This window comes from Paralichthys olivaceus, chromosome 18 (assembly GCF_024713975.1).
Source record: "Paralichthys olivaceus isolate ysfri-2021 chromosome 18, ASM2471397v2, whole genome shotgun sequence".
In the NCBI taxonomy this organism is placed as follows: Eukaryota; Metazoa; Chordata; class Actinopteri; order Pleuronectiformes; family Paralichthyidae; genus Paralichthys; species Paralichthys olivaceus.
The window spans coordinates 16,744,904-16,770,558 of NC_091110.1; the positions used below are offsets into that span (position 1 = coordinate 16,744,904).

The 25,655-nt window shown below is 39.7% G+C and overlaps 1 protein-coding gene across 1 annotated transcript in view; it reads right to left on the reverse strand.

The window, feature by feature from the left end:
• Window positions 1-25,655, reverse strand: part of il11ra (interleukin 11 receptor subunit alpha) — a 41,805-nt gene that overhangs the window by 12,789 nt on the left and 3,361 nt on the right. The gene's annotated exons all lie outside the window — the stretch shown is intronic.

Consider the following 25,655-nt stretch of genomic DNA (forward strand, 5'->3'; position numbering starts at 1 on the left):
TGTTATGAGTCTTTCTCAAATTTAAAACACTGAGAAATGCTATTTTTGTAAATTTTTTTCCTAGAAACTCTGAGAAAAGTAAAGTCTTACTACATCTTGTGTTGGAAAATGAAACCACCTTCAAGTTTTGTAAATCCACAATATAAAACACATTTCCTAATTAAACTAACCAATAGAAGATGGTGTACAAAAGTGCTTTATACTATGAACTAGTGATGTTACCATGGGGAACAAGACATGGATCATATATGGAACCGACTTTCCATCTCTCCCACTAAAGTGGAAATGAATTACACTCCCCTTCGGTCATGAAATGCGGCAGGAAGTTATGAGAGTGTGATTTGATGCCGCGGATATTTTTATCCGCAGGGAACATTCATGACAGACAGCCATATGCATAACTGTAGTGTGTGTCATGTTTGTGTCCGAGTGTTTTAACACACACAGACAGTTTGCTCTTATCCATGTCCATCATTGTGCCCTCAGGCTGATGTAATTTAGAAAATCAAAACATACACAGATAGTGGAAACTGCTGTGTGAGAAAGGCTAAATAAGGGTCTATGAACATGATAACAAGGGAAGTGGAGGAAAGTGTATGGGAGACTGAACACCTGATGCCAAACACACTCATGGTATCTCATCTCTTGTGTCACTTCTCTTTATAGAGCTGAACGCGTGATGTCCTCACAATACTGACACCGGGGGTCGCAAAAGTTTGAGACCGTTCACTTTCACTCAAATCAGAAAGTGGTCCCCACCCTTAAAACTTGTACTTACAGCTCAATAGTGGAAAAAACGAAACAATGGCTTCTCCCACACATGCAAAAGCATTCATCTGGACCAAATTAAAACATCTTGATATATTTTGTTATTTTCTGAAAGCTGAAAAGTGAGAAATGTATTCTACTTTATACGAATGACAAAAACAAAAATGACTATGACATATAAAGTGAAAATCTAAAAAGTGTGCAAAAGATAGGAATAAACATAAAGATGAGAGCAACAAAGTTCTTGTTGAATTAAATATACAGAATATATGTCAATAATTTCTCAATGACTTTTCATCACCCAATCGGTAAATCTACTGAACACATTTCCTATTTAAACTAACCAACAGAAGATGGTGCATCCATCTCTCCCACTAAAGTTCAATATCATAAAACAAAGTTGGAACCAACTGGATCCAGAAACAAAATGTCACATTAGCCGGCTAACATGCTCATGTTAAGTGGGTATGATGTTTACCACCATCTTATGTTAGCATGATAACATTCGCTAATTAGCAATAAGCACGAATGCTGTGTCTCAATTTGTGTACTTTTTAGCCACAGTGACTATTCATCACCCTACTTTGCATTTGAAAAGTTTAATGTCACGTTTCTATGAAAACAAAACAAAGTGAGAGCTTTACTGAGGGTCTGACTAACGGTCTGATGAGATCGACACAAAGCAGAAACAGGCCACTGCTTTTTTTTGTTCTTTTTGTAGTTCTCATGATTGGATTTCTTTCAATGTCCGTTTTGCTTCAATAGAAGATAATTGGGGGTTGATTGATGAGCTGGAGGTGGAGAGTCACTGACTGTGACGTGGATTCTAATAAACAGCGAAACATTAGCACATAATGTAAACAGAGCGGAGAGCAGGCAAACAAATGTTGGATGAATTTACGATATCCAATATTTGTATGAGATGTAGCCTGCTCCAACTCCATTAAGGGTTCACACGGACTTCTTCTTAATGAAGCAAGATTTGCAAACAAATTGTACATGAACCGACAGGATGTTCATTCACTGTCAGCTTACTGTTATTTACTTGTCGTTCTTTGTCGCAAGTGCTTTATATGGAGCAGCAGAGGAAAATCCTAAACAAGGTTTATTCTAAAGAAGTAAGGTGAGTCATGCAGCACTTTACTGCACTTACACCTTCTCCAGGGGTCACAGAGAAATGACTAATGGCTGAAAATATCATGAGTTTAGACTAAAGACTATTTATGTCATTATTAATGACATGCAGCAAGAAACTGAAGCAATAAGTTGGAGGAAATGTCCAATAACAGTCAGACACAAAGACAATACATCTGTTTTCAGCCTATTTTCATACTTAAGTATAAATATTTGCACCTTGCAGCATTTGAAGATCTACAGAACTACAATTGTGTGATACTGGGTTTCACAAATAAACCGCTTTAAAACTTGGCCCCTATGTAAGCGTGAGGTCACACAGCCAAATCGATCATCTTGTTTGTTTAAACCACAACAATAACACAATCAGCATTTCATCAAAACAACAAGGTGCTATGTTTGGCTCACACGTGTGCTATGAGGCCGCAATCGTCTAAACATCGGTGACAACGTGTTTGGTCAATGAGAGACAGAGGAGAACTACAGTAGGTCAATGTTAGATTCTTTTGTGAGTCATTTAATAAGGATGATACTCTGACAGTTGTGTGAGTCAAACAGGACAAATACTTTTGGCATACAGGACGCCGGCAAACAAATAGAGTCAGGAAAACTGCTGGGCAGAAATGTCAATCAGTCACAGGGCGATAGATGTATCGTATAGGGCAACACTAACTATTGTAAATGCTGAAACTGGTTTAGTGTATTTCTCTTATAAATAAAAGAACTGAGTCAAGACTGATCAACTGAACCTCTTTCATGGAACTAAGTTCAGTAACCAGTAACCACTTTCCTTTTTGGTTTTACCTTTACCCATATTCGTTCTGCCTTATTGCACAAAAAGTTGGACCCCACAGAATAAAACGAACTTCACCACTGTGGGAAAAGCACTACGGCCCATTTATTATCACATTTTTGGTCAATCTAAATCCCCTTGGCCTGACTTTCAGAACATATTAAAGCAATTTCAGAGCAAACTACACATGCAGCACGCTGAAATATCTGAACAGTGGATTTCGGTGTCTCCTTTTTCCATAAAGTGCTGCATATGTATCTGCCAAAATAAAATGACAGATAAAGGAAGTAGTCCAGATGATATTAAGACACCAACAGCATTTCAAATCCTCCCAAAACGTTCACAGACTTCTTCAAATGTATTGAGGGGAAGAGACAGACTCTATCTCCATTGCTGTCTTCTGATATAGCACGGCAGTGATACATTCACCACCGCGGCACTGTTAACTTCACACAGCGCACTCAGCAAATTCAAACCTCGTCGTCTCCCCTCTTCATCGCTTGCATACATTCCCCTTTTCTTTGTCCATCCCTCCCTTGATGTTTTCTTTCGCCTCTTTACATTCACTACAGTCTTAGCAATGTTTACAGGACTGGTAAATACAGAATTACACATTGTATTTGGAACCCTGGCTGCAGTTTAAGACAAATACCCTGTCTCCTTCATGGTGATTGGTTGAGCGTGTGTCGTGGTGGGACCTTGAGACCGCAGCTCCACACCACAATCCCTCCTGCGCAGTCTTGCAAAAGTAAAAGATGTCTTTGTCTGTATAAGGGCTATTTCTGCTTAATTTTTGAAGCTACATACGTTTTGTAATCTATCTGACCCAGACTCCATTTGTTGAGCAAGCTACAAACTGTTATTGGCTGCTTTGGAAATCTAATGGTGGTGAGTATCTGACACTCAAAACCTTGAAAAATAAAACAAACATGTCAATGATTTTTCTAAAATGGCATTAGTACAGCTATGATATCTTACTTTATATCTTGATGAGATTATAATATTTACTGCCAAAAGGAAAAATAGGAGTATATTGTTTTTGCCTCAAGTGGAAAAGCAGATAATATTTGCCAAATTTCATAATTAGGTTAAGGGAATATCGATTTAAAAGTTTTATAGAAAACTCTAGCCTGGTGATAAATCCCAAGCACGGTTTTCCCGCCACTGTCCACCACTTTCAGTCCGTGTCCCTTACTTTTTTTTAGAGCTTGACATAACCTTTTTTTCCCCCCATTCGGCTCCTCAGTGAGTCCCTGGCCATATTTTCCATCCCTCTAATGCCAGAACGTTCAAGGTTCAGTAAACATATTTGTGTCAGACTTTCTAATGGATTACTCTCTCCCCTTTCCTGCTTCCCTCCAGAGTAACCAGCAACAAGAAAATGCAGGCTACATCTCCTCGCACGCCCTGCACCTATCAATTCTCATATGCTCTCCCTTATCTCCAAGTCTCCTTCACCACCTTTACGGAGCTATTTTCTCCCTCCGTGCCTGCTTTTGTTTTCCTGCACAGGCTCTTTACTTTCCATCTCTAATGCCAGACAGTGCAAAGTCCCGTAAACATATTAACACAAAGATCGAAGAATGATCCTTGGAAACAACATAACACTTGGAAACAATGCTGTTCCCAGAGAGCAAAGTGCTAAGCTGTCCTCGTGCCCCTAAGCAACAAGTTCCTGCTCATACTTGTGTGTCAGATGACCTGTTGCCTTGAGTGTTTTTTTTTCTCCTAACCCGTGTGTGTTTGTGCGACTGTGTGCTTGTGAGGATTTTCTAAATGAAGCAGCATATCAAGATTTTCTATCTCAGGATACAACCCAAAAATGTAGAGCAATTACCAAACCATCGAACCAGTATATTTTATCTCAAACCGGATTCCCCTCAGCCAAAGAAAACACCAAAACCAGGGATCTTGTGTAAACCTGAAGTAAACTTGAGAATGTGGTTTTAATTCCGCCCCTTGCCTTTTTATGTTTGGGGGACAATTAGCCAGTTTTTTGTGACTGCAAGTCTCCAAATAGTTTCAGCAGGTTGAAGGAGTGCGAACACTTTGATCTGATATATCGCACGGAAACAGCTGGAGGCTTCTGAGTTGAAGAACCAAACAAGAGAAAGCCTGTCTTTCATCTCTGTTGTGGAGGTTTTATCTGATTCCTGGAGGTAGAAGCTTTTTCAAACTCTACTGTGCAAGATATAAATAAAAAGGAAGGGAAGATCCTCCGAAATGAAATTTAAATTATTTTAATCACATTTAATTACCTCTGCACTCAAACTCAATCTGAGGCTACATCCATACAAGAGTGAGGATACCTGGCCTGAGCCTGAATTGGAAAAATGTATTATTTAAGTATTTTTTATTTAACATTAGTTTGTTGGCTATGCTATTGCTACTTGATGTGCCTGTAATTGTGGTAAACATTGGGGGAGGGTCAGGTTTGAACACAAAAATAGAATGCCTGTTGGGTTTGCTTAGTTTTCTCTTGGGCTAGGGCGCGATCCTGATTGTTTTTTATCAGTCACAACTCAACAGTGGCGAAGGCAAAGACTTCTACTTCTTCATTGTAGTATTTTCTGTAAGCAAGCAACCAAATGTTGAGAATCTGCTTCTCTCCTCATCTCCTCAGCAGCCGTGTAAAAGTGCTCAGTTTAAAGAAAGCAAAGTTCACACATGTTTGTTGTTTTTTCCTCTGATGCATGAGACACAAGTCACTGACAGTTCAGTAAAAACAGTAAAGGCACAGCTGAGCTCACTCCTCAGTCTATCAGAGGGATCCTGAAACTCCCTCTGGAAGCCACACGGCTACTTGAATCTCAAGCCTGATAATACCACAAACCACTTTCCCGCAGCTGCTGGAGAAGGACTTTCTGAAGCTAAATGTGAAAAACCACCCGTTCATCCAGTGTAAACACGTCCATGATGGGCTATGACACTCACCGCTGCACCGAGGTACCTGCGCGGTGGTAAGGAACAAAATTCTAATACGCTCTTCGTTGTAAAAATATACTTAAAAATTAGTAAAACTGTAACAGATGGAAACAGAATGAAGCAAAAATAATCCGTAATGATCAGAGCTAGAACAAAAACTTTGCAGAGTAAGAGGTTAACCTTTAGGACAGTGGAATGACGAGAAAGTCAGGTTACGACCTGGCACATATGATATCTAAAGATCCCACTACTTACAGAACAATAACGCTTTATGCAAAATGACTGCAATGTTAATACTGCAAACAGTAGACGATCAATGTCAATGACCTGAGCTTCTCCAGTTTCAACACTTCATACAACAGACAATTCCAGTGTGTGTGTGTGTGCGTGCGTGCGTGCGTGCGTGCGTGCGTGCATGCATGCGTGCGTGCGTGTGTGTGTGTGTGTGCGTGTGCGTGCGTGCGTGTACTCACAAACTAATTCTCTGACTCACCCGCACCCGACACCTCTCGACTGTAACTCTTCCAGCAAGAACCATAATAGACAGGGGGAATGTAGCCATGGATATTGTCACCAGGATGCACCCATAATGCAAGTATTCCCCAAAGTCTCAAATCCCCTGTATTCACAGCCTCCTCTTGAAGATATAACTGCTAACTGCACAACAGCGCTGTCACTATAGACTGCATAAAAACAATAATAGCATTAACAGATCCTGCAGAGATTCCTGGGTGAAGAAACATTCCTTCCTAGCCAACAGTAATGAGGAGGTCAAGGTTGAAAGCTGAGACATACTGAAAATATTTAAACAATAACTGTGCCCATAGAAGCACCAGTGAATGGGAAAATCAGACACAGGACAGGCAGGCGGTAAACTGCCCAATTATTTTTCAAGAGCAAATCCAGAGTTGATGATAAAAAGCTCTTCATAGTAAAATGAGGAGTGTGCTGATGATGAGTAATCCAATGCAATGGGGCTTCTTTTCTTTTCAGTCAGTCCTCTCTGTGGCGGCACAATCCCACATGGTGAGTCACTCACACTCTGGCATGCCACTGCACATTAAGTCAGCTTTACGAGAGGAAAAGCAAGACAGTGAAAGAGGAGGAAGACAGAGGAAAGAAAAGAGGGGGGGGAGGTGTCAGGGGTTTTAGCAGAAGATAAGGGGCTTAAAAACAAAGTAAAGCAAAGAGATGAGCAGAAATGTGGATATTAGAGGTTAAAAATATATGAGAACAAGCTAATATAATAACACACTAACATATTTGTCGTCATATTAAAGTCTATTCTGTCAGATTAGTCTCATACACAGAGGAGATTGTACACACACACTTTCACTTCTGCAGTCCAGTGACAAATTATTACAGGATGTCCTGTTCATGAAGTCATGTCATTACAGTTTATGTCACTAATTAAAGATTAACAAAGACTGATGCTTAATTTAGCGTACTGTGTACCCACACACATCCTTGTGCATACACTTCTGAGTGATGTGGCTGCCTGTACTCAAGACTATAAGGAAACGATGACAAGTTAAGGGAAAAGACTTATAAAATGTGTGTGTATGTGTGTGTTTGTGTGCGTGTGCGTGTGTGTGCCTGCACGTGCACTAAACCCACCAACCAGAAGAGGTCAAGCCAAGACGGTGGGGGTGAACTACAATGGCTCTCGTGTTTACTCAGGCGACCATGGCAACCACCACACACCCATCTGACCTTTCCAGGCGATAAAAACACTGCTGACTGATGTGTGTGTTTGTGTTGTGTCTCCATATGTGAAGCTCCTCAGTGCTAGTGCGTGTTCACATACATGTCTTTCTTCATGTGTATGTTACTATGTGTAACTACATCTCCCTGTGATATAGACACATATGCAGTGTTTGAAGGTTTACATATCATTTGTTCTCTTTGTGTGTGTGTGTGTGTGTGTGTGTGTGTGTGTGTGTGTGTGTGTGTGTGTGTGTGTGTGTGTGTTGCTGGGTCAGTGAAACAAGTGAGGACAGAAGATAAAGCGTATCCCTCTTTGACTTCCTGTGCTGTGAAGATACTGTACAGTATATATAGGAGTGTGTTGCTTGTTTTTTTAAACATATTTTCGTGCACAAACTGGACATTAAAATACCCCAACTAACATTGTTACTAACCTATTTGATCCAAGTCATAACCTTCTGATTGGTTCAGAGGCTCAAACATAATAAATCCATTTTTCTCTCATCGATTCTATTAATTTTTCCCACTTTCCTGTTTCCTTTCTGTTTGCCTGAGCCTTTTGCTATGCTATCACATAATCTAAAAATGGATTTGACAGATGAAAGTACAGAGATTTGTGCTTTCTTTCTAATTACATATGTTTGTTTAGGTTGCGGTGAGCCAGCTGCAATCCGTTGTAAGCTATCATCCTAATGACTCGGTCCATTTTGGAAAATAAAACCTTGTTGAAACTTAAGACACTTTTTAAAATGCCTCTCCTTTATTTTTAAGCATAATTTGTCTGTGAAAATCCGTAAAAAGTCGAAACAGCTTTAATTATACACCATAGATGCTGTGGATGAAAATACCTTCCACTGGTTTCTGACTTCTTTTCTGCCTCTACTGTCTTTCTCCCCAAAGATACTGAACAACTGGGTCTGCCAGACGACAGCCATCAAGCTTTTTCAGCTGCTGTTTTTATTCCGTTGGCTCTTTGTTTCTTTCCCTCTTTCTGTCTCGGCGAAATATTTTACGTTACGGAATCAAAGCCTCAGCACCTGCTTGTGACTACAGGCTTATCAACTCATCAGAAAGATATTAGCACACGGCGAGACAAGAGATCACACAGTATCTGATTTTATCCAAACACTAATGTTCAATCCTGTCCACCAGCAGATTTCACTGTCAAATGAGGTCAAATAATTCTGTAAAGATTTATGTGATCAAATATTTATGAATTTCAAGTAATCGCAGAGGTAAGAGCAGCTTCTTCCCCTAATTCTCCTTTTCCTTCCCCCACTTAATAAAGCTCCACTGGAAGAATTAAAGAGGAGGTAAATCTTGTTAGGCTCCAGTGCTGTACCAGTTGTCAGGAAGGCCAACGTGTCCTGTAATGAACCTGTTCTATGCTGCAGGATAATCTGATCAGCTGTCGAGATGAGAGGAAACACTTTGGCCCAATGGTTTGGCCTGACTCCAGTGTGTGATGCTCTGACGATCAATTAAAGCCTCATCAGATTTTAGTTTAGTTAGATTTGGTTGATCATGGCTAGGTATGTGCATGGTAAGATGACAGCAAATACTAGATCCTATAGCAACAGCTACTGCGGCTTTAAATCAAAGAGAAAGAAAATGACAGAAGACAGACGACCCAGAAAAAACAGAGAAAAGATAAATGCTATTAGTATCCAGTCATGTTGGGAAAACAGAAGCAGACATGGGTTCAGCCCAGCTTTGAAGTCAATATCATCCAATGTGGATAGGCCTCAAAGTGCACACGAGATAAGGAAACAGATGAAGTTGAAAAATGAAAGGTTGTGATCCTGAGGAGGATGAGAAAAGACGATAAGCCTAAAGGATATCTGTTACCGAGGACTGGAAATGTCTAACGAGTGAGAGGGGAGACAGGAAGGGAGACGTATAGAACATGTTAAACACTCTCACAGGGCTTTGACTTTAAAACCATTCAAACTCATAACTGCATCTACATGTGCCAAATTCAAGGCTTTCAATTCAAATGAATGACAGAAATCAAAACAAAACTGTATTAACATGTACTGCCATCCACCAGGGGGCGTACAAGATGATTTGAGGGAGCTTTAATGTCATGTCTTTATATATATAGTCTATGGTTAGTGCTGAAAACACAGAAAGGGACCCTACAATAAAATAAACCCTGCCAATTCTATCTGTCCATCAAGCAGCGAGGCTTACTTCCAACTTATGCCCAAGCCTAAACACACACAGAGTAATGGCTGCCATGTGTTTACAGAGATACTGAGATAGCACCCAGCCAATCCGCAGACCAAGGCCTCAGTGTGTGTCGGTGTGTGTATGTGTGTAAAAGAGAAAGAGAGTGTGAGAAAGTGTGGGAATATTAAAAAGTGATTAGGTATTAAGCAATGACAAAATAAAAAAGAGCTTTTGGCTCATTAGTGTAGGTAGAATTTTCCATCTACTTGTTAGCCCTTTCAAGAGTAAAATATACTACTTTGTGTGTCCGAGTCTGGCACCAGTATCATAAACCTGTAGTGTGTGTGTATGTGTAAATGTGTGTGTGTGTGTGTGCAGCGGCAGTATCTTGGACTCAGCTCTACAACTTTGGAATTTCCTCCAGCTCTGCCGCCAGGGCAAGATGGCTACCATATGCCAGCTATTCACACACGCAAACACACACACACACACACATCCAGCGTGCATACAAGTTTGTATTACCGAAGCCAACCTCATATGTAAACAAACACACACTGCAATGCATAATGGGTGGAAGGACGAACTAAAAACACACACACACACCCCTTGGACTGTAAGTTATATCCAAACAGATGTGTACAAATACATTTCTGTCTGTGATTATACTTGTGTGTGTTTGACAAGTTAAAGAGAGAAAATTCAGAGACAATACACAGACCTACACACAAAAACAGAAGAAAAAAAAGCTACAACAAACAACTCATCTATACCTTAACATCCTTATAAAGTACATAAGTGATCAACATAAATCTTAGAAAAACTAATAGAATCACATTGAATACATGCTTTTTTCTTTTTGAATTATTTTCCAGTTTTTCCTTTGCTTCACCACTTGTGCTTGGAGGAAGTGGGTTAATAATGAGGTTTGTATGATTCACCTCCACATAAATGGCTTCCCAAACTTTTCAGCTACCGACCCCCAAAGATGCTGAGGAAATCTCCTGTGTCACTGTATATGCTTTGGCCCTGTAAATTGACCTCATCTTTGAGGGCATGTGGGGGCAAAGATAATCAGACGGCTGATGAACAACTTTTGGTTTTTATTAATACCCCCCCCAGGGAGTCACGGCCTAAACTACAAATACAAACTTTACTCTTCCACCACCATCTTTAAAAGAGGTCACAACTACTGCAGCTGCCTGAAATAACAGCTGAAGAGAAATAACCTGCAAAGAAATAGCAAAGTATGGAAATCTGAGTGTCCATTAATAACCAAACACCAACTTAAATTTAGCAGATGTCGAATGTGGTAGTTCCTCTGTATGAAAATGTGTAAACAAATCTGGTGACTTATTAAATCCTGCAGAGTTAAGAGCTTTCCCAAACTGCAAGATATGTCATGATGGAGGAGGACGAGGAAAAGGTGTGAGCAACTGCATATCCCGACCCCGGATAGACAACCTTCCTATGTATTTATATTACACTGCTTGGAAAGGATGGTTGAAATAAAAAAACATTATACTGGCAGTCTGTGCCACAGTAAACACCACCATGTTCTAATGCAAACCACGGCCGGGATTTGAATCCTCTGTGTCTTGTGTACAGAGCCATAGTGGTGCTGAAAGAGGAAGATCTGGCATTGGCAAAGTCCCATTACAAACCACAAAGGGTCTGTAGCTAAATCTTCTGAGTAAATAGTAAACTGTTCACTGGCAGAAGAAGCACGCTGTCAAATAATCCACCGTTGTTTTGGCCTTACCTCTGTGTCATTGCTACTAGGAAAATGCCCCACAAAAAGCAAACCTACAACTGTAAGAAATGCTTGTTTATATGCAGAAGAAACCCATTTCTAACCATTTTGAGTGCATCGGACAAGTATAATCACCTCACACACATGTGACTTTGTATTCAAATGTGCTTGAGCTATAAGAAAATAATGAATGGAAAGGCAAATCAGATGACAAACCAGAATTGTGACTCTTTAGGTCTTTAGGTCTTTAATACAAAGTAGTAGTCATTTTATCATAATTTTATTTTACAGATTAGAGAACAAGTCTTGATCTCCAGAACTGATGTCATTTCTGTGACCTAAAGAGAAGCTATTTATTTTTTCCAGTAAGATATCCAACTTCTCCTTGCTTGGTAACCAGCTTCATAAACTCTGCATTTAAAACCACTTATATAAGCCACATTTTGTTCCAGCTTACTGGCTCTCACTCCAGCAGGAGAGCCAAAGGACCATGAATGAATTGGCCAAGCAGATGTTGTCCAGCGAAACCTCCTCGGTTACCAACATGAACCATTTCAAAACGTCTTTTGAGGGCGTATAACAGTATGCAGAATTCATGGTTCAAAAACTCCCAGAGTTTTAGTGTCAAGCTTTGGGAACGAGGCACTGATTGAGCACTCCTACTATTGACTTGCACCTTAACCTCCAAGCACACAAAGGCAACATTGTGTAAAGACAGGCTATTGTTCCAAACTCTCATGGTTATGTAAAGAGGAAAAATCACGCTGGGTTAGAAAATCATTATTGTTTTTATGTTCCAATGACTGCATTATGTTCAAATCGTATGGCTAATATTGTGCAAAATATGCTTGCGTGCACATTAGCTATGTATCCATTTCAGCAAACCTTCAGTTTTGCAGGAGATGGCGCTGTTTCAAATGTACAAACTGTGCAAAGGTGAGTTAAAGTTTGAACTTCTTGCAACTGTGTTTGCCCATTAAAGCCCAGTCTGCTATGGTTGACCAGCTGGTCCACTCTGTTGTGATTGGTCAACCTTTTTCCACATGTGGGAAATGTCGGCCTCTGCTCTCCCTTTACCTGGCTTTGTTATGGGGCGTTCCAGACTAGCTGCTGGATGTGCGTTATGCAAGTGTGTTTTTTTTGATGTTACAAGACATCACAGTGATGTGAAAGTATGAGCCGGACTACTGACGAGGAGTTACAGCAGTTCAGTAGTTTCAGGAACAGTGTTTTCTGTTAACTTTGCAGACCTGAAACCACAACTCCTCCGAAGACACGATGTAATGATATGTGAGGCTCCGGTTTCTCGCCAACTACAGAAGACTCCTGCCTTAGTAGTGGGGCTAATTGTGGGGCTAATTTCACAAGCATAGTCTGGCTGAGAGTAAACAACAGCACCTCAAACTATTTGAAAAAGAAACTCAAAATAAGCAGCTTTAACCAACACAGCTGTAGGAAAAGCTCCAGTGACATTTGTTTACAAGCTCTGGTTTTCTAGATTCAAACTAAATGAACAAAGTAAAAATAGGTGACAGAGGAACCTTTTCCACAAACAACATCATCTGTAGATGTGATCTCACCTCGCAACATGTTTAACTATGCTTAAATGTCTGGGCTGTGTTCAAGTGGAGTCAGCTGGTAGTGCCAGAATATTACCGTAAACCACAGCACTTTATAACTGCCGTCTGGAAAATTCCATAGCGATAGTGTCCTGGTTAAGACTCCTAGTCATCTGTATACTGACCTAAGCATAAGTGAGTGAATGTGCCATTGTGCTGACGGATCCTAAAAGTGTGTGATTGTATTTGCATGCTCTTGTACGGAGTACAGGTTGAAATTTATGCTGTTTGGTTCCATATCTGATATGTAGCAGAACAAGTTTGAGTCAGCACCGCTAGTAGCCAGAAGAAGATGATGGCCGAACAAACATCTGCTCTGTGTGAGCCAATGACAAGCTCTTTAAACATACACCACCTACCCACTCACATCTGCTCCCTGTTATCCAACAAGGCCATGCACACAGACAGACATAGCCACAGGCACTTACAGATACACACACAAATCTTTGCTGTGTGATCAATTACCAGCCTTGCACTGCCAACCCATCATCAGACGCAGAAAGACAAAAGAAATGAACAGTGACACAGTCAGCCAGAGACCAAACAATTGAGAGGAAACAATGTTTTTGTGATTGAAAATTAAGATTCTTGACGTTTTGGGGTAGTAATGTGTAACCATGATTATATTCCTGTAACAGCTGCATTTACTTTCAGTGCTAACCAAATAAATAGTTGTATTCTAACCACAGTGGATAGCTCGTGTGATGGCTTACTGACAAAACATAAGGAGAAATATGAATCTAATACATGAAAACACACACACACTGCTGATGATAGCTGTACCACACTTGGTCCAAGTCAATAAGCCAGCAGGTTGGCTAACTCACAGTCTGTGCCCAGTTATACTTTGCCACACTCCACTAAGCATCTGCTGCATGTAGCTATGAGTTTGTGTGTTCCTTCATGAGTGTGAGTATGTGTATGTGTGTGCAAATGCGCGTCCACGTTTGACTGGCGCCAAGCTGCTGCTGGGAGCAATTATAAAGACATGAAGCAGATAGTTGAAGATTGCTGTTTTATGCAACACTGAGACACACATATGCACATGAATATACAAAAAAATATGACAAACTGGACTGTTTGTGCTTTAAGCAATACTGCCACTTGTCCTCATTGACACTATGTCATCACAATAATGACACATTAATACAAGTACAAAGCAGACCGGAGGCTCAGGTCGCATCTATCACGCTCCGGCAACTACAACTACCAACGATCCAGTGAAAAACAACTAAATATAAAACAGTTCAAAAGCACACAAATTACCCCATTAGTCTTTCTCAGTGACATAATAGGATATCATATAAATACAAAGATTTAATTTAAAAGACTAAAAGTTCTCGTAACTCCAGATATGGCCTGGATCATTATCACCATTTTTATTCTTATTCAGTATCACTCTTAAACTCTCTTTTTACTGCCACTGAAGAATGACGCCAATGATTTAATGAAATGAAAACATGGTGGCAACTATCAACTCCTCTTTATATTCATATGCAGATCAAAGTGCTGTGCCTGATCACAGGCAAAGAATCAGAGCAATTTTCAAGTTTCAGTATCAAAATTGTTGCATGTGCAGTGTCATATGAGTACGGAGATAAATAAGTAACTTAAATGTGAAGTAATAAATTAAAAGTCATTTTTTCCCATGACACCATATTGGATGTGTGTTTGTGTGAGTTCACGTGTGTTTGACTTTCACCGACTGATGACCCAGCTAGCAAAGAGCTTTCGCCACCATGTGTTCAGCAGGAAGGAAAAACATGGGAAACATATACACCCAAACTACACAAACATGCTAGGAGACACACATAAACACAACACAGAGAACCCACCCCCTACCACCCACACACACCAACCCACGCACATACACACACACACACGCACACACACACACACACACAACCCCAGTTCGCTAAACCGATGAGTCACTCTGCTGGGAACTCCATGCTTTCCCCATTAGACTACTACAGACAGGCTGACTGTCCTGACACGCTGAGAAAGAGAAGGTAACAAGTTTAGTAGGTAATGGAGACTAGAGAAACAGGTAGAAGAAAACAAATAGACACAACAAAAGGATAGACAAGATGAGCCAAAAGTGTTTGAAACTGTGAGAAAAAGAAGGAACTTACAAAGAGTTTGGAGTTAACTGTGTTTAATGAACCTGTCTAGTCATTCATCTATACTCATAAGCAAAGTCAAACACTTCGTTTAACTTCCAGTCACAGCGTTCTCCAAACTGGGGGGAAAAAAAATCCTATGAAAGCTGAAAAATGAGAAAGCCATACTTTCTTGATTACTACTGTCTGACTGTCACTTCAAAAATGTAGCTGGAAATGAGACAAAGAAGAAAGAAAGACAAAGACAGAGATATAAAATAAGCCAATGTATATTATCCTATAAGTAAATGCCTGCTGTCTTCATCACGAACATATCCAAACACAGCTTGAAGATATATACAAATCAGAAGGACTCAAATCGGAAGTTTGGACTTTCATGGAGAATTTAATGGCAAACAGGTGGTCATACGTTTTACATGTTCTGAAAGACCTTTCTCTAAATGAAAGTTTCAAAAATTTGGATTTAAAAGAAGAACTACATGATCTCAAGATGAGTTTAAAACACTTTAAATCCGACCAATACTTTACAGTGTTCTGTCCACAAAGTTTTAAACATGTTTTGTTCAAAAAAGATATTGAGGTTTGCTAAGTAACCCAATACCCACCACAGATTCATAAAGAAAACACCACCATCACTTACTGGCACATACTATGCCATAAAACACTACAACATGGAGCTTTCACACCAATAATCAGGAGTAAAGATAAACACAAAAACAAACCAACTAATGAGCACATTGTGTCAAAGGAAGCAAATCAAAACCAAATGGCAAAAATGGAAACAAAGAAGGAAAAATCAAATAAAACATTTACCCCCTTTGGCACGCCTCATGCCGTTATGTTTACGGTCGCAAAAATGAGTTTTAAACATTCAACTTGCATCATTTGACCACAGGGAGTAATTATACCCAAGTGTTTTGCTTTTTCTAAATAAAATTCATTGTGTTTGATTTATGAAATTGATTGCAGATCTAAAAATGGAATTAAAATTGAGAGAGAAGAGGAATGAAGGAGGTAAAAAGGAAAGTGGCAGGAAAGAAAGAGAAGTAGAGTAAATAAATAATCTGAGAAATAAAGAGGAGGGTATGGTGGATGGAAACACCGGTTTTATCGACAAATCATCATAAAAATAAAATTCTCTTGATTGTTTAAAGCACATACAAACAACCTCAGAGGTATTTGGAAATCTGTCCACACAATTTAATATGAAGGGAAAAAAGGAGAAATCTTTTGAAAGGATGACTGATTTCTTGTGATTTGGCTGAAACATAAAAACACAGACCAGACCAGTGAGACACAACTGAATTAACCCAATTAACATCTGGATGCTTTCTTTTAATAGTGTCACAGTCCAGTTTATTTCAACTGCTTTCAACATTTTGTGGCACAAAATCACCAAGCAACACAGATGTTGTACTAAAAAAAGCCAGCACTGATGGGCTACCACATATCATTCTGAACATCCACCATAAACCACAGACAACAAAAAATAAAAGCAAACGGCAAAAATACTTTAGGCGGCATACTTTTCCTGCCAAGCAGAGTCAAATTCTCAGAGTCTGGATCAGGCAAGAAGATCACACAGTAAAGCAAAAAGCCCCCATATAATGTAAGCCAGGCAAACACACACCCTGGAGCTGCAGTGTACACTGAAGGATCTACAGTAGGACTATTCAGCCAAGACAGACAGTGGGGCAAACAGATCTTATACATGGCAGGCTAAAGCCAATACTCATAGTACTTACCTGCACTGTTCACCTCAGAATCTAGAGTCTATTCAAACAAAACCAGACAGCAGAACAAACATACTATAATTTGAGCTGAAGCAGCAGGGTAAGTGGGTTAAAGTTTGATTGATGAAAAGGAGAAAATAAAATAATCGACAACCTCATTAGTGTCTGAATTATTTGCGGAAAGCAGAATAAATTGTCTGTCTGAATTAATTAAAGAGAAAGTACTCTTCAGAGTATTTGCTTCTGCCGCACAGACCTGGCTCACAAACAGACAGACAAACAGCTGGTTGGACAGACTGTCCAACCAGCTTGCTTGAGATATAACAGCAGATACGGTGTGCCGCCATCACTTGGTTTGTTGATTTTGAGTCACTGTATGTTTGTGTGTCTCTGGAGTGATCCAAGACATAGATTCAAAGCCTGTGTGAGATCAAAAGCAGCGCTAGGAGGGAGGAACCCTTTCAGAGTTAAGATCTGTCAAACCAGACAAATCTCTGCAGGATCTCTCTAGTTTATAGTATCTGATTAACAATCTGTACCAAATCTACTGTTTATAATGTTACAAGTTTATTGAGATGATAAGAGGATTTTAATCTTTTGACAATCAATCAATAATTTAATTTGTCCCCAGTGGGGTAATTGGCTATTGATTAGTGGGATGGACACTTTAAATATAATGCAAATAAACACAACACTAAAACTGTAATACAAAATGCATAAATACACATTAGACTGCTTACAATAAAATATTTTTCATCCTTTCGTAGGTTATTTACATTTCTCCCCACGGCGCGGATGCAGGAAGGAAATTATCATAAAGGCAACTCAAACAAATAAAGCTGAGTGTATTTCCGAACAGGTGGACTCAGACAAGGCAAGACAAACCAAGGAGCTTTGTAAGTGGTTCGGGTAAGAACAGTCTGATCAGTCAACCTATTTTAAGAAGTGCAGAGATAGTCGGCAGATCAGTAAGTTGAGTGCACAAAGTAAACTCCAGACTTTGACTTTTGCCCGCTACACATTGTCAGGCAAAGAATCATGAAGCTGGGCGGCGATAATAGCTGTTGTCTCAACTTACATCTGCAAAAACATGTCCCAAATATACCCGTTCGAGATGTTTGAGTATGTATCAGTATCAGGTTTATGGAATATACTCTATCAAGATATATGATTTTGGTCGTATTCCACAGCCCCTAATAAGATATCACCCAAGGTTTGTTATTGAGGTATCTTAACTATCTTTCATGAAATAACAATGTCCTCACGATATCCAGGAACTGACCACATCCATGAGTTCATCAATGTCACCAGAGAATTTTATGAACTCCTCCAAGGCCATGCTCTCCAGACAGCCTTACAGAGTCAGTGTTGCTTCCTCTGTCCCAATTTAAATGTTTTAAGTGGTCACTCTCCCAATATAAAGGCAAGCACTATATGATAGAACCAGGCAAACACCACTGCCATCCCAGCCAATGCAATTCATAGGCATTTCAAGTATCTTGTCTTTACTGATTGGTCAAAAAAATACTGATAAAAGCTCCTGCGTGTTTTCTCCTCGTCTTAAGTCGCCTGAATTACATTAGGAGCATCTGGTGAGAGGTGGATTTTAAGTACAGAAATGTTCTTGCAAAATGACAGCTTTTTTTCTGCAGTTTTGTTGAAACAGAACCAAGTGGGACAATGTATTAACAAGGCAAGACATGGTCTCTCTTAAGATGCTGCAGCCGCCCACTGTAATGTTATCTAACACATTAGCCAAATGTTGACTCAGGGAAAACCCTCCTTTTTAACATCATTTCACTAAATGAAAGAGTCTTCTTGGTCATCAAGTACGCTAATCTAAGGTTACAGATGCCATGTTTCTCCACAACACTGTTTTCTAATGTGTCAAAATTTTGTCTCATGCACAGTTTTTCATCATTTAGCAGCTGAATCCAGGTCAGCGCATGAATAGTGCATTGACCTAAAGCTGCAGTTTGTTTCCAACCGCAAAAGGTTTGGTTCTTCAACCTCAAGAAGCAGCCAGGCAGTCAGTTAACTAGTAAAGAGCTGGTTGCTTCTCTTATTCTGCCTTGAAAGAACAAGAAAAGTTGTAGTTGCTGCAAAACTTCATGTAGCAATATCTCTTGGCTCTCAAATATAAACAATCTCAATCAGATGTGTTCAACGTCATGCATTTGACAAAATAAAACAAAGGTTAAGGACCATTTCTCATATCAGTCAATTGAAACAGCAGATTTTCCTGCCAAACATTGTTTGGGCAGCAGTGTTTTTGTAATGCACTGATGTCAACGCTGCCTGCTTGACTCATTGCAACCAACCCTAACCAGGACTATAAAACTGTCTTCAAAAGAATATTGGGTTTGGCACAAGAATTTCAACACAGTTGGTAGATGATGACATATTCAGACAACTCCCATCAACTATGTAGGTAAATGTGATATAGTGAGCTTGCGTGCTCAGACATGATTCAGATCGATTGTAATCAGCTATCGTATTCATAATGATGACAATTTACTTAGAAAAGACAAATAGTACTTAATCTACCCGAAGTCCAAAAACATTGAAAGAAGTTGTTGAAATGTAGACAAATGTTAAGGTTACCAAAGATTTCGGGGGTTCTATCACCAGAAGTGGAATATATAATTCATAATGATTTAATTTGTGTAACACCACCTGGAACTACAAGAATCATTCCATTTTCATTACCCTACAATTGACCCCTTTATTTAGACATCCACAGAGTCCTACATGTTGCACTGCCACGTTTCTACCCAAAGGCCACGACAGGTTCTATAAGTGAATCTATGCATCTACTCAACACGGACTGACAAATTAAACTGCACAGAGACAAGGTATATTTCCACTCCTCCAGAACTGTATTTCCACATTTAAAGTGTCTTGTCCTCATCACATGAAGCCAGGAAATGACAACCCCCCCTATCTCAATGACAATATGACATATGACATACCATTGTCTTCGGATTAGCCAACTAACAATACTTTATGAGAAAGAAAAAGTTCAGACCTCATTTTGTCCAAAACGTCAATTTGGACACTTGCACCTGCATTGAGACGGGGAACTACTCTAAGAGACTTTGTTTGTGTGATCTTGGCTTCATTCTCATTTGTTTCTGCCACCTGGCTGCCAGATCAGATACGATTACTATGCTCGATAACACACATTTTTAAGGATGCTAACGCTCCATGAAGACAACAAACACAGCAGAAGCAGGGGTGAAAGGCAGTTGGGTGGTAAGATTGACAAAGAGCCAATGAAATAATAAAAAGGGAGAAGTAAAGAAAAAGAGGATGGGTTAGGAGTGAACGAGGGAGAAACAAAACTGAAAGGAGAGAAGAGGAGAGAGAAGAAAGAAGGCAATGTGTGGTAGAAGTTGGAGCAGGTTCATACTTATTCTCTGTTGACATTCCAACACAATTATGTCATCACACACACACACACACATGAACGCACGCATGCACGCACGCACACACACACACACACAGACACACAGCTACCCGGAGACAATTTTGCTCCATCTTAACTGACTCTCACATAATTCAAACAGACAAGTGTATCAATTATGTATGATCAGTCCAGTAAAAATAGTCGCCTTGTTGTAACGGAAACACATGAACACAACGCGGTCCTGTGAAACACTCCTAACTGCTTCACATGCCTCTCTCACTCTTTCAGGCACTAAAATGATGCTTCTACTCAAAGTGGTGAGTCGTCACATTTTAAAACAAAGGGTGGGTTCTAAACCTTTAAGACCACCCACCATTGCATTTAGCCATTTCAGCCAACTCTTGTCTTGAGTTACATAAAAGAGTTAATAGGAGTGCCAACCATCTCAATTCTTCTCCTTTTGGATTCTTACTCTTAGTGTCTGCACTCTATCAACACAATTGGATGCATTACGGTTTTCTCCTTTTCCAAGCCGTTCTTTAACAAGATCAAAAACAAGCTCTATTGTACAGAAACTTACGAAGGTAGTAAACTTATCAAGAGAAGTTATCATGTAAAAAAAGATATCAATACTACATTAAACACAAAATTTTAAGTACAGGAAACATCATTTTAAAAATAAGTCCTATTTGAATTTTTTTGCAATAAACTTCAATTAACCTGTTTAAAAGCATCTCCTCTTTCTTCCTCAATCAAAACTATTTAATCTGTGAATACAGAAATATATGTGAATTCATTGGAAACAAGATTCATGAGAGGCCAGATGTAAAGAAATATTTATCGAAGTTTGATAAATCAAGGAGAAATGAGATGAACAAAACACTGTGTAATGCCATTCAATTCTCAAGTATTTAAGCCCATATAAAATGTACTACAGTTCCAAATAAGGGTATTCTTCATGGGACCACTGAACATACCCATACATGTGTTAGGATTCCCCTAGGTAACAATAAATCATGCACTTAAATCATGCTGTGTAATTCAGGCAATACTTTTCCAATGGAAATCCCAGGGTGGAAGGGCCCCTGTGTTATGACTGTTCACATCAGGAGGCTCGGCATACCATATCTTTACAACCTTGGCTGCTATGGAAACTATTACTGGGTGCTGGGTCAGACCAACTATCAGTGTCTTCACAGCTATTCTTCAATCACTCAACAAATTGCTGTGGAAACATTGACTAATACAATCTGATGACTTTAAGAAGGAAACATTCCTTCACACAAAATAGTTGTGATGTCATAAAATCCTGTTGCTACATCCAGATGTTAAACAGGGATTTTAGAGAGAATACCTTTCCTGCTCATGTTGATGGATGTGTAAACAAAACTTTGTTCAGGGAGGCTCAAACATCCCATCCTGTCCTCATTTCTGAGTGGAGGGTGACAGCATAGCTATTGTATAAATTAACTTATATCAGAGCAGAGGGGATGTATCTCTAACTCATGATGACAAATAATATTAAAAAGAAGACATAGTCTGGCAACATCACAGCCAATGGCTAGCATACCACATGGGCACATATGCCTTTAGCAGCAGGTCTCAAGGTTGACTCCCAGCCAGCTGGGCCATTAACTGGGTGGCCTTAATCTCTCATCCTGTTTCTTGTCTTTTTCAAAATAAAGGACAAGATATATAAATCAAAATGATATTTACTGATTAATCAGCTTACTGTTTTCTCAACAACCAACAACACCTTATTCATATCAAATCCTTAATCTACATGGAATCAGAACCTGCAACTTTACAGGGCCAATAGGTCCATCCAGTAAAATCAAAGTATCTCGTACAGCTCCAACAATTGAATGATCCATAGTTCCAAAGGTATACACATGCTGTAACCCTTTTGGCTGAGTACCAGCGCTGCAGGAGTCAAAACTTAGAAAAAGCTGCCTACAAGCCACACTTAAGGGAATAATGATTTATGTCCTTAGTATTGTAGAATACTTACTTTGGCACCACAATCCATGCACCGAAAAGAAATCCATGACAGGATTTTTGTAGTGGAGACCCAAAACCACTGCAAGTCAAAAAGAAGAGCTCCATGTCGCTTCCTTACCTTTACTCTCGGATCTCTTCACTGCATCGGAAAATAAAACCCTACTGAGATGTCATGGTGAGTCTGCATTAATGAAACTCTTCAAATAACAAGATGGTGGATCAATGTGCTTAGCTGACAGAAAAAAAAAGGAAAAAAAAAGTTTTAATTTCACTTCAGGCATCTGGTTCACAACGAGAACATTTGGGGGGGATGGCAGTGACGGTAAATATGAACACCTGCAGGGTGGGAGTCAACATAGCGCAGCCAAAACGCTCATGCATTTTTTTGCTACGGCAGCTTGTAAATCAATCCTCAGTATTCTTCGCTCTGGTTTGGCACCGCTTGTGATTTAGAGGTAGAGTTTTACATAAAAGCAATCAGTGTTTTTTTCCAGCACCTACTAAGAGTTTGCAAACTTGAACAATCTCTCTAGTTAGCTGTATGTTTACAGTCAACACTACAATGAACAGGGTAGTAGAGTAGCTAGAAACAAGCCATGTCTGCACATTTGTTATGAAAATGGTAATTTCTGAAATAATATGAAGCGATGTTGGTCACAGTCAAACATGAACTCTAAATGAAACAAGTGAATTTCTAACTGTATCTGTTGCCAGTTGATAAAAATGTGGTTGGTTCCTGCGGTGGAGCTCATTGAGAGGTCCAGAGAATCATAAAGTACATTTGCATGGGAAGGAAGTGCATTCTCCAAAGTGTTTCTTTCCTGGAACTTATGGAGCGTGCATGTGGTTACTCAAAGTTCAGTTGTTCATTCCAATGATTGATAAGGGTACAATGGAGCTGTAAACATCAGCCAGTCCTCTACTGTTGTCAAGTGTAGGAGTTATATTTTTTCCTGCATGTAAACCAGCCTTCATCAAGTCTACTCTAAAAAAATGGGGCTCTACCGTTGCATGACAGAATAAAATGGAGAGGGTTGGGATTACCGACAATTCCGGTTTATTGCAGGTCAACATTTTGGCAATGAACAAAAACATTTTCTATGCATTCATACTAGAAATGTAACTGTAATTTGTAACAAATCAAAGTTTGGTGTTCTACACATGGCAAAGAATCTATGCAAATTTTACGCGTTTTCTCTCCTTCACCTCCTTACACTGTATCTAATGTTTTCCATCTAGTAAACTGATACCAACCTTGCAGGGTGTAATGAAAGACCAACTTCTATAAATCAATGGACACAATGAGTTCAGACACTGATCCACCATATCTGGTGTATGTTGAAACTTACTCTCCTTCTTCTCTTGCATCTGCTACGATGACACGTCAAGTTAAATACACAGGTGTGAAAGAAGATGACATAAAATATGCCATTCCCCCAAATACTGCTTTCTCCGCCTTGGAAATTCAGTGGCAAATATGCCTTCCTTTGGCCTTGAAATACAACGCAAGAGACAACGTTTAATGTAATTCATGTTGAGAGAGTGATATATATATATAGGAGGGTCACTGTGAATATGAATCATGCATCCACACAGTTTGTTTCAATGTTAATAACATAAAACATAACTCCATTCTTAATTTGAATTTATCTGGAGCCTTTAAATTATGGTGAATTTTCATGATATGGCTTGCTCTTTAGTACTCTTATATAGCCATACATTATACTCCTACATATGCTAACAGATTAAATGCAGACGATGTGAGATCATTTTGACATATTTCCATCGAAACAAATGGAGTCCGCTGGCAAAAATCAGTTTTTCTATCAGAAACAGATGCGGCAAACTTCAGATGTTTGGCATCATGCACCGTGTATCAAAGGGCGAGTAGGGTTTCTTTGCAGCACTGCCATATCCAGCCATGATTCACCATGGATTCATACAGGGAGACGTTTATTATGGAATGGGCTGAGTTAACAGTGACATTGGCATTAGCTGCTCGAGGAGCACACCACACTTTTTCTTCCATGGAAAAAACCCATATTGGCCAACAAATATCACACTTTTACTATCACCACACTATCACAGTCCTAACTGGTCAGCAGACCTCAGAAGAAGCCACAGCTCCGAACCACAGGGTCAAGCCAAACTTAAGCGGCTTGACCTTGTGGCTTGGAGCTGTGGCTGGGAACTGTAGCAAAAGTGGACAATCGTGGCAGAAGTAGGAATGAAATTTAAGCCAGGTTGGACTCACATAACGTGCAATTCAGTGACAAGTCGCAAAATATCTCCTTGAGAGCAGTGAACAGTTAAACACACAGGGACAAAGTGCATGAACAGCAGCATAGAGGAGGAGAAAAACCCCAATCTAGGCCCCTCAAAGTTGGTTTAATATCAAGAGCTGGCTCCTTCTGTCTCTCTCTCCCTCTCACACACACCCCTACACACACACTAAGAACAGTTATGGCCTCAGACCTGGCAAGCGCCACTCAAGTTCTTGGAGCAGCGTTCTCTCTAATTTAAAGTTGATTGCCGTGGGCCTTGTGTGTGTGACTAGTGAAATATGAGTGTGTGGAGAAGAGGCTTGGACTGAGTTTAGCTCTATGTGCATGCATATGGGATCGTCTGGGTTTGCGCTTATGCATGTATATGTGCACGCACGAGTCTGTGTCAAGGTCTAAGTGGAGACTCTGCATACTTTGTGTGGATGTGTGTGCGCATGTGGTTTTTGGCCCGAGCGAGTGCAGCGATCGGACTGCCAGTGGGAGCTGTCTGCAGGGAATCAGCCGAAGTTGAATAACAGCACCTTTTTCATAGTAGATTGAGGTGTTTGGAGGTGACTTGAGCTTAACTGAGCTGCACTACAGAAAGTGAACAAAAGACAGTATGTCAGACTATGCAGCACAATTCTACGCCTCAGTTTATTCAGTTGCTAAAATAGACATCAGGCTTTCTATGAAACAATGGGGCAAGTGTCGTTTAAATTTGTGTCTGATTGATTATTTCTCTACACCATCATGTGATTAATCATTTGATTACCTAAAATAACCTGTGAAAGGTTACTCCCACCCTTAACTGTTACTAGAGGTACTTCTCTTAATAAATGTGTTATAGGGAAGAACTTTTTGACCCAAAACAGACTCTACTTTAGTGTATTTCTCAGAACGTTAATGTAAATCCTCCACCTTCTCAACACTGCAGTTTACATGAAGTCTCCGTGTGTACACTATTTAGTTATTTCTGAATATTTCATGTCTGAATACTTTCTCTTAAACCCTTAGTAAGAATAAAATAAAAAACATGAGTTGTGCCGAAGCTATGAGACAAGGTGTTACTGAGCACCTTGGATTACCCTTTTCTTTTTTGGATATGTGTGTAACCTCAGAGTCCAAAGAGCACATTTGTTCACTGTATGTTTTACAAATGTGAATTTGTATATAGGTTTTTTTTTGTGTTTTTTTTTTTAAAGCTTTTTGGTCACAATGTTTGTAAATCATAAATACACTCCAGTCTTCTATTTATAT